This window comes from Calonectris borealis, chromosome Z (genome assembly GCF_964195595.1).
Source record: "Calonectris borealis chromosome Z, bCalBor7.hap1.2, whole genome shotgun sequence".
Classification (NCBI taxonomy): Eukaryota; Metazoa; Chordata; class Aves; order Procellariiformes; family Procellariidae; genus Calonectris; species Calonectris borealis.
Window position 1 is genome coordinate 57,393,861 of NC_134352.1, and position 10,019 is coordinate 57,403,879.

Genomic DNA, 10,019 nt, shown 5'->3' on the forward strand with positions numbered 1-10,019 from the left:
TTCAGTCAATTTCCAGATGTTTGTATGGTACTCGCAGAACAAAGCAACTGATATGCTATGGGAAACATCTATCAGAGACAATGGTAATTCAACTGACTTGCTATCATCAGATGGATCACATGGGGTCAAGCACAGTACTAATAAAGGCAAGGAGATAGCTGGGCACCTCTGTAAACACATGCGTGTTCAAAAATTTCTCCCTAAACAGATGTGACTACACTGAAATTCATTCTTATAAAATTCATGGTAATGCAGCAAAACAAGTATTAAAAGGATTAGTAAGACTTTTTTTTAAAGTTAGATATTAATGTAGGACCTCTCTGGTTATTTCTGTATGCAATCATAATATTAAACGAAACAGACAACAGAAAAGACAATTACTTTGGACTGAAGAGTTATAGTTCACTTCAGGGGTTCTACTGATGTCACAAACCAGAAGACTGCAGCTCAAGTGGCTTATAAAACAGTAAGTGCCTCGAGAACAAATGACAGGCTTTTACAGGCTGGAAAACCAACTATTATTGTATTTTTATATCCATGTTCTTAGTAGAACAAATTGATGCAGGCTACAGGCTTGAAACATTCTTCAGTTTTCCAAGAACTTTCATCATTCTTCAGTTTTCTGAGAATTTTTATCAATGTCTAATATTGGGAACTTTTTGTTTACTAATGTCAGAGTATTATAATGCAGTGACGCAGCTGCCGTATTTTTACAAAACTGATGGTCAGTTACTGCTAATGAGATTAGTCATGCTTCTTGGTATTCCCCACTCCCAACAGCACCATTTTCATGTGTTTGATCACGCAGTGATGTCATTATTTGAGTAGTGAAGCCAGCAGAAAAGTAACCCTGTATTTATTAAAAAAAAAACAAAAAACCACCAAACCCATCTAGTGATCCAGGTTACTGAACGGACTTTCTGAAAGGACAGATGAGTCCCAGTGCCAGCACAAGGAAGCAAGTAGGATCACCACTTTCAGCAGTAGCTGACCATTAGATGGGCTTAGCCTCTTCCCTTTATTTACTTTGGGTGTAGTTTTATAGTAAGGTTACCTGCCCATGATTACTTGTCCCATAATAATAAAGCCAATACAATGAAAAATGAGTCTTATTAAAAGGCATTCTAATTTGGTACATTACAAGGTAATTACAACGTAATGGTTCCTTACAAGGCCTAAGGCGACTCCCTGTCCCAGCCCCTCTCCTTACAGAATTTGTCACAGAAGAGTGTTCCACCTTCCACATCTGGGTTTATCACTGTCCACAGTTAGCAGTAATTACTTTCTAACATGAGTAAGTAGTGTAACCCTGTTATGACACTGCTTGTATAAAGCCACACTGTTACACTGCAAACACCCTGGCTTGTAGTCAAATTAAGAAACAGACGCACATGAAAAACAAAGTACCCTCCCAAGGTTCCCAACCAAGCAGAAAGGAGGCCCATCCGCAAGACATGTCAGAAAAAAAGTGGATTGGTGCTTACTGCTAGCAATCAAGGAATTCAAAGCTTACAGATCTGATCATCTTTCTTCTTTTACGAGCAAGAGTCTTTACTTATCAGAACCCACACAGAAGATAAAATGCTACTACATCAAGAGCATTTTCACTTATTTACCCCCAATTACCTAATCGTTCTGTCAGGATCAAAACCAGTCTAATAGCTTTTGCTTATAAACCCCCTTTTATTATGTTTTAATACTCTCTTCTGATTAAAGGCAATAAATTAGAACAATGCTTAACTCATTTAGAATAAAATATCCTCACCTGAAATAAGCTACCTTGGGATCCTATTTCCTTGCAAGGTAAAACAGGGAGATGTCTATGAAGCTTCTCTGTTCAAAACAAAACACTATAGTCACTAATTAGTCCCCTACAACCTCATGACATTATCACAAAAGGAATCAAGTTATCAGATGTTCACAACTGCATACATCATGCCATAGCTTCCTACAAGAGGCCTACAGTTTGGCTGTATGAAGGACAACAGACATTTCCACACAACAAAGAGTTTTTATATGAGCCAACCACTACACTGCAAAATATAACACTGACACTCTCACAGCTTACTCTCTCTGCACATTATAAGCCAAATTCAGTCCATTTAACAAGGCAGAACCCAGCACCACCACGACTATCCAGAAAAATTTATACAGAATCACAATGCAATCAATTACAAAATTACTATCAGTATACAGTAACCCCAAATACCCTATTTCACAAAAGACTGCTACCTACACCTATGCATTAAAATGGGTATCAAAATCTCCCCCTCTATTCACCTCTATTTCAAATTCAGCTTGCAGTTCTCATAAAAATTAACTGGCTCCAATCTCAGCTCCACTACTTACACTGTCATTTACATAGACATTAAACATGTCCTGTAAGCAAATCTGGAAAATTTAAAATTCTTTTTAATGGGTTAGCAAGTGCCCAACCTGTGAAAAAGAGTAACTACCAGAAGAGAATGTTGCACCCCTTACACCAGATCAAGTCCCTTCATTACCTTTATTTAAGAGCACATAAACTCACCCAATCTTACATAACTGTGAATTGTCTTAAACAGATTTGTATTCCAAGATTTTTGTATGTCAAAGAACATACTTCTACGCAAAAAAAAAAAAGTAATTTATAAGACCTATATGAGAGGAACATAAAATATTGGAAAATACTACCTGAATGCAAGTAATAAATCCTGTCCAAAGACACTCACGGACATGAAGACACAAAGCAATTTTCTCTGGCAATAGCAGTCCACAAAATTAAAAAAACAGCCAGTGCCATAAGCCCGAACCCATTATACACGGCCCTCCCATCTAAGGATCTGTTCACAGAACAGAATTGCTAAAATGCTTGTGATTTAACATGTTTCAAAAATAGCTTAGTTTGTATTTACTAAGACTGCATAAAAAACCCACAGAAATTAGGCACCCTGCTCTCATTAAAATTCACTAAGAGCTAGATACCTAATTCCTCCAGACCCTTACAAAAGTCTCATTAAAGTCAAAACAAAGATCTACAAAGAGACAATGGGTGCAACAGTGGCCAGGCTCCATCCAGATAACATTGGTACTAGTTTGGGTAAATTCTGGTGCCTGTAATGAAATAAGCAAAATGAAGTCAACTCCCTGCCAAGGCCAGTGTTGACCCATTCGTTTGGACTGCTTTTTAATAAGTAGTGCCTGTTAGAATTACAAAGCGAGGGGGAGGGAAGAAAAAAAAAAAAACACTAAATGCTTCTAACAGATTACCAGGACTTCAATAAAATGAAAAAACAAATTGTCATCTCATTGTCCCAGATGATAAGACTGCTGGCCCTGACTCTCAAATGCATTACACACTGTCTAATTGTTTCTCAAGTGTCCAATCTTAAAATTTCCTCAAAATCCTCATGGGAGCAGTGTTATTCACCTGACTTCAAATAAGACATATCTCTTCTTGAACTGTAATCCCTTACCGATTCTTAGGTTTATTTACGTCAACATCACTAAACCTCTTTTGTGAACAGCCCCAAATGGAACTAGTTGTGGTGAATCACGCAGTTCTTCCTGTGATCTCAGAGAATTTCTCCACCTCTACTGGACGCACCAGAGTTGAGACAGAGAGGGGAAAAAATCTATCATTGTCAAGGTAACTTTAGCCAGATGCAAATACAAAAAGAGCCACAAAACCACGAGCTGAAGCTGAAGAGACTTTATATGCACCTAGAAGGTTTTGTAGATGTAGCTAATTCATCAGATAATAGGGTCTCCATCAGCTCAATGTTTCAGCATCCAAGCACATGACACATATTTTGGTATAAACCCAAAGGTAACAAAGGCATTTCCTTTACATGAAGAAAGTATGCAATATTAGTCAACCCAAGATTAAAACACAGCAGGTAACAAACCACCTGCATTACTTTGGAGTTCAAGACCAGCTGGACACCCAAAAAGATCCAGATTACAGACTGCTTTAACACAGGGCACACACTGAGTCTAAGAACAGCTGGAGCAGTAAGTATTTATAATTCTTCTAGCTGTTTCCCTTCACCATCGAATGTAACTTCTGCCTTGCTATGACTGAGTCAACCTAAACTGAACTTCAGCCAGGATGTTTTGGCCAGATCCCCTGCCTTGGATAGGTATTGGAAAGTAAGGAAACTGCATCATTTAGATCTGATGAAAAGGAAATGTGGACCCACGCAACAGCCACATACACACTGCAAAGCCTGAACTTTGCCTTTACAGAAAAATAATTATAGTCATCTACTCCCCACACATCTCCAACTGAAGTAATGATTCACAGGTGGCTTTGAAAAGATATACTGCAAAAGCTGTGATACGCTACAGGCTAAAGGAGTTATCTTCATTACACTATCACAGAAAACATGAAATTTTACTGTCAGTGATTCATAGTATTTGCTTGATCTGCTAACTGTAATCAAATGAAGATGTTCAAAGTTTAAGAATTGATTAATAATGACAGCAGCTCATCACAATTAAAACAAGTAACTTAAAATACTTAGAAGCCAATCAGTGTCTTGTATTGTACAATCCCACAGGACACTCTGCATTAACATTTATCAGGACTTAACTACTGTCATTTCATCAAACAATGATTCAATCAATAAAGCAGCTTCACAGGAAACAACAAAAAATCACTAAGGAGAAGAGTTAAATCTTCAGTTAACATAAACCAGAGTTATGCAGTTCACATAAGAGAAGCTAAACACACTAACAGCTGAGAGATTCTGCCTTCGCATACTCATGTATGTAACTTCACAACCTTCTGGAAGGGAATTTGCAGTTTAAACTACAAACCACAGAATCAGAAATGCTGCACCTTAATTGCTTATCCAGACACTTTGACCAAAGACAAAAACCTCTGGACACTGTTTCAGCTGCTTGCCTAGCTGTCTACCAAAGACTGCCTGCATGCACCCCAGCAGAGCTAGCAGAATGGGCGGTGTGCTTACACCAGAAATTCCACTGTGGAGTCATGTAACGTAAGGCTCCTTTTCACATGCAGAGACAGTTTGCTTTCGGATGATAGTCCTAATAGTGCCCACCTTCAACCCCTTACAAATATTCTTGTAGAAATTCTTATTCCTACTGTGTAGCTGTTTCAGTTTTTCATAAAGCAACTTCTCAGCTACTCTAACTTACAGCCTACCCTTCTATAAAAAAATAAAATCAGCACCAAGAAATGACTGGCTAACAGCTGGGGGTTGAAGGTGCTACAGACAGTCAAAAGGCGTCATCACAAGTCAGAGTTCACACAAGCTAGGTAAAGCTTTGGTGCCAGACTTTTCAATGAAGAGGCTACAGCACAGACATATGATCCTTTCTGATGGCTTTGCTGCAGAAGGCAATAGCCTTCAGGAAAAAAGGAGGGCAGATAGTTGCAGTCAGAAGTTTAATTGCCTTTTAACCCCACAGCCACAGTCATGGCAGACAATGCCCAAGATCAAGTCCATGTTTGCTACATACGTAGATTCCACTGTATGTTTCAGGCACAGAAAACTGACTCATGACAGCACTGACTGGTTACGGATTAAGTTTCCATACCAGGACCTTTACTACAGGTATTAATCACAGTTATTGAATATCATCTTCAGATTAGATTCTGAAAAACAAAAGCCATAATGAGAGGTATGCAGAAGGAAAGGAATTCACCATATTACTGACAGGCCTTGCCTTTACTTAAACAGGGAAGAAGAGGAAGAAGAAGGGAAAATATTCTTTTAAATAAAAGTTACTTATGGTAAAATATCAGTGAAGATATGAAAAAGGTATCCTTTCTGTAACAACAAACTTATTTTTAACATTTTTCCCAAAGGTCCCAGCTCTGAATGATCCACCTGGGTGCTCACACCATGCAGTGATACATAGGAAATATTCTCTACCAAGTGGAAACAAACAGGAAAGTGTTTATGCCTAAGAAGTGATGACTTTACATGTGTCAGAAACAAACAAAACAATTTTCAGTATTAGTAATTTTATTCTGCTATGTTTGCAAACTACCAAAGCTGCGCTTAAGTAAGCCCTTACTCTTTCCCGTATTCATCCTTCCTTATTTTATCTTGCAAATAAGGCATAAGCTTTTCTCTGCTGCCATTTTTATGACAAGTGATCTTTATGTCATAACGTTGCTGCCACTTTCATGACAAGTGATTTTTATGTCATAACATTGTGTTTACTACTCCATTGGAGGATCAAACAAATAAAAAACTAAATGGGTAAAGTTCAAAAGAGGTGGAGGTCCAGGAAACACTCTTTATATAGAGAGAACTTCAATTGCAGCAGAAAACACAAAAATCTAATAGCCATTTTAATGAGTAACTTGCAAAAATGTTCTCTGTCATACAAAGAATGAAAAGTCTCCTTCTGAAAAGGATCACTAGTTCACAGCAATATTACTAATCAGGACCATGAAAATTGGAGGTAAAAGTGCAGACATTTTTTAAAGTTGCTACTGTGCACATTCTGACCTTAACTTCAAAAGTCCGACAAAAATTGAGAAAATATATCTGCAGATACTAATTTCATATAGACCTTTGTCAAAAATGTATTTAATATAAGAATGCTAGCTGGAGCACTTTTTCTGTCAATTTTCAAGCCTCAGGTGTTAGTGAAAGCATTTTTCAAACTTGACAAGAAACACTCACAGACCACTTCAGAAATGAACAAAAGAAAAGATCTAAGACTGCTTTGAACACACTCTTCTGGAGCATGTTCTATGAAACACCGCAGAAATACCAGTCCTAAAGCTGAGACATAACTCGTGAGAGAAATACTGTATTTAATGAAGCTCTACCCTCACCTCGGTCAAGTCCACATATGCTGTATGATACACTTAACTTTAGATTTATTTTTAAATGCTCATTATTCATACAATCTTCTTCCTTTCTGTTACTGATATATATGGGCATAAAAAACTGCCTCCAATCCTATCCTTCTGGCACACCACTTTTTTCCTTAGCGTAACAAAAGGACAAAAGAAACGAAGTCAAAGACAGTAATAGGGCAATTAGGTTCCCAAAGAGAAAGTGTGCCTTTATTTGCACAACAATACTAACTTACACAGAGAGACTGCCCCACCCCAAACGTATAACTGGTATACTACTAAAGGCATTAAATTCTGGTGCAATGTTTACTGTCTGGGTCTTAGGGGCTGTGGTTAGAATCAAGTAACACTGAAGAAATCTAAAGCAAAATAGAAAAGAATGCAAGCAGAACAATGCCATGTCATAGGTCCCGTATCAATTTTTTCCTGAAAGCATGCAGAATTACTTAAAATGGTAAAAGTAAAAAAAAAGAAATCTTTACAGCTTCAGTTCTTCAGTTGGTTATTTACTTACCTATCTAAAATATTCACCAAAAGACATCTTAAGAAGAACAGCATTAACCTACAGTTTGGAAAGCCTGAATATCAAACATAAGCAGCAGATACCAAGGAAAACGAACTTCGGTGCGATCTATGTAGTCACGCTGACACTTAACCATTCTCTTTACTTGACCATAACGCACACTTAGGGAAAAAGAACACCAGTCAACTGCAACTTCAGTTGCAGTTTAGAAGCGCTGTAACTTTTCCAGCCGTGTGCAGCTTGTTGTTCCACCATCATAAACTGGGGGGGGGGGGGAGGGGAGGGAGGAAAATAAAACACTCCGTTTCTCCCCGCACCGCGGACATAATGAAACGCGGCCGTGCGGGAGACACGGCACCCTGTGCTCGCACGGGCATGCAAGCAGGCGCACGCCCGGGAGCAGCGGCGGAGAGTCGTCCGCGGGCCGCCCGCTCCCTCCGCGGCAGCGCTCTGCCTCGGCAGCGCCGCCCGGCTTCCGGCCCGGCCGGGCGGCGCGTAGGCCTAGCCGCCGCGCCGCCCGCCGCCTCCCCGCGCAAAGGCGCCGGGGCGGGCGCGCACCACCAGCAGGGCCCTATTCTCCCCGCCCCGGCCTCCCTGGAAAGTTTTCGCCCCGGCCGACAGGCTCTATAAACGTCCCTGCCCGGAGACCCAGCCCCGCCGCCACCTTCCCCCTCGCCGCCACGAAGCAATGGCTGCGCCGCTCCCGGCGGCGGGCCGCGCACGGCCCCGTACCTCGACGGCGGGGGGGGCCTCGGCGGCGGCAGGCGAGCGAGCAGCCGGGGCATGCCTCAGGGCTGGGCTGGGCCCGACTCCCCGCCGCTCCTTCCCTCCGCCACCATGTCACGCCGACCAAACATGTCCGTGCGCCTGTGTGTGGCGGCGGTGACTTCCTGATTCTCCGCCGCCGGCACAGGCAGAGGGACGGGAAAGGCCACCCCCTGCCGCCACCGGCGCTTGCCACCTCCTCCCTCTCCCCCGCGGAGGCTCCGCTGCCCTCCTGCCCCGCCCGGGAGCCGGCTGCAGCATCGGCCCGCTGCCGGCCCCCGCGTCCAACAGGGGAGAGAACTTTTCCAGGTGCCGACCACCGCCGTCCCCCCTCTCCCGACGGGGCAGACGAGCCGCGTCTACCTGAGGATCCGCGTGTGTGTGCATCCTCGCTCCCGCCCGACCCCATCAAAAAAAAAAAAAATTTCCGCGCACACCGGAAATAAAATGCTTTTTGCTTGGAAGGCGATTACAAAATTGCAAGCGCATGTTTGTGCTACTTCGCTTCGCCGACTGCTGCAAGGCGGGGGGGGGGGGGGAGGCATGATTTCTGCGGTGAAAACGGGGCGGGGGGGGAGACAAGCTATTTTGGGAAGTAAATCGCGACCCCTTTACAGCAGGAGCGACTGACTGCACAGTTAAAAACAGACTGAAAAGCAACAGGAGCCGCAGCCTGTCGGGCGAAGTCCCAGCCCCCACCTTCTCCCCCTCCCCGGTGCGTGTAGCGCTTCTGACAGGCAGGCAGGGAGATTATCCGGATCATGGCCTCCCTAGCTCTGCCGGGTAACGCCGCTACTCTCACAGGCAAGACCGCTCCCCCACGCACCATCTTCCTCCCTCCTCATGCCTCCCCACTTCCCTTTCCTCGGCCGGCGCTACGCGAGCGTATGCCACAGCGGAGAAACAACCCCACCGCGACACACTCTCCAGCCGCCGGACACCGTGAACTTCACCCTGCGACCCCCGGCAGCCGCCGAAACGCAGCCCGCCAGGCGGCCCAGGCCCGGTAGGGCAGCAGGCGAGGCCGCCCCCGGCCTGCCGAGCTGCCTCGGGGAGTGTGCGTGGGCTGTCGTTCCCCCTCATCTATTTCTCTCCCGGTCGCGTCGCCCGCAGCCTGTGACACGCTGGCTCGGCGGCCAGACCAAGGGGCGCCAGCAGCCGGTGGTTGGTGCCGTGCGAGCCCGCCGGTCGCGCCGGTGAAAAACGCCAGCCGCCCCGCCGCACGGCGCGGCACGGCGGCTGCAGAGGCGCGGGCAAGGCGGCCCGCCGCTCCCCGTCCCTCCCGCGGGTGCCGCTGACTCACACGTCAGCCACCAGCGACGCCGTGGGGTTTTTTCCCCTCACACCCTCCCGCCCCGGAGGAGATTCGCATCGCATTATTCCAGAAATACCGGATCAAAACTTTCTTCTCTCCACCCACCGGCGGATATAAATATTTGGGAGGGCCGGGCGCCGGAGAAGGTGGGGAGAGGAAGCAGGTGGCACGACGGCGCCCGCGGCCAGCGGGGACGTGCTTGGGGAAGGGGAGGGAAGGTGGGCACGGTGCGTGCCGGCGCGATCGCTGACAATAAAGGAGGGCGCAGGCACCGCCGTGCCAGGGACGGGGAGCGGGGCGGGGAGCGGACCGAGTTGTAAGTTGTATTTACCTTCCGCCCGGGAGGAGCGCCGTGCTGGATGTCGCTCCTCTCCCCCGCGGTGAGTCACCCGAGTCCGGAACCGGAGCGAGGGACTAGATTATGAACATGACTTCATTGATGACAGCCATTCCCTCCTCTTCCTAAACTCCTGCCCCTCCTCCGGCCCCCTCCCGCCGCCTCCCCTCACCGACGCCACCGCTCAGGAAGCGGCGTTCCCATTGGTCCGCCGACGAGCGAGTGCCCGCCCCCCTGCGCAGAAAGGGCGGCT

At 45.3% G+C, this 10,019-nt stretch overlaps 1 protein-coding gene across 13 annotated transcripts in view; it reads right to left on the minus strand.

Annotated features, from left to right (window-relative positions):
* Positions 1-9,936, minus strand: part of SMARCA2 (SWI/SNF related BAF chromatin remodeling complex subunit ATPase 2) — a 115,214-nt gene extending 105,278 nt beyond the window's left edge. For 7 of the 13 annotated variants that reach the window (XR_012671066.1, XR_012671067.1, XM_075138246.1 and 4 more), the window contains exon 1: positions 9,761-9,936. The gene's annotated coding sequence lies outside the window, so the exon portion shown is untranslated. Of the gene's footprint in view, positions 1-381; positions 400-7,340; positions 7,797-8,081; positions 8,520-9,760 lie in introns of those variants that run through there. The other 6 variants (XM_075138247.1, XM_075138241.1, XM_075138249.1 and 3 more) reach the window with 5 other exon arrangements.
* Positions 9,937-10,019: the final 83 nt, after the last annotated feature.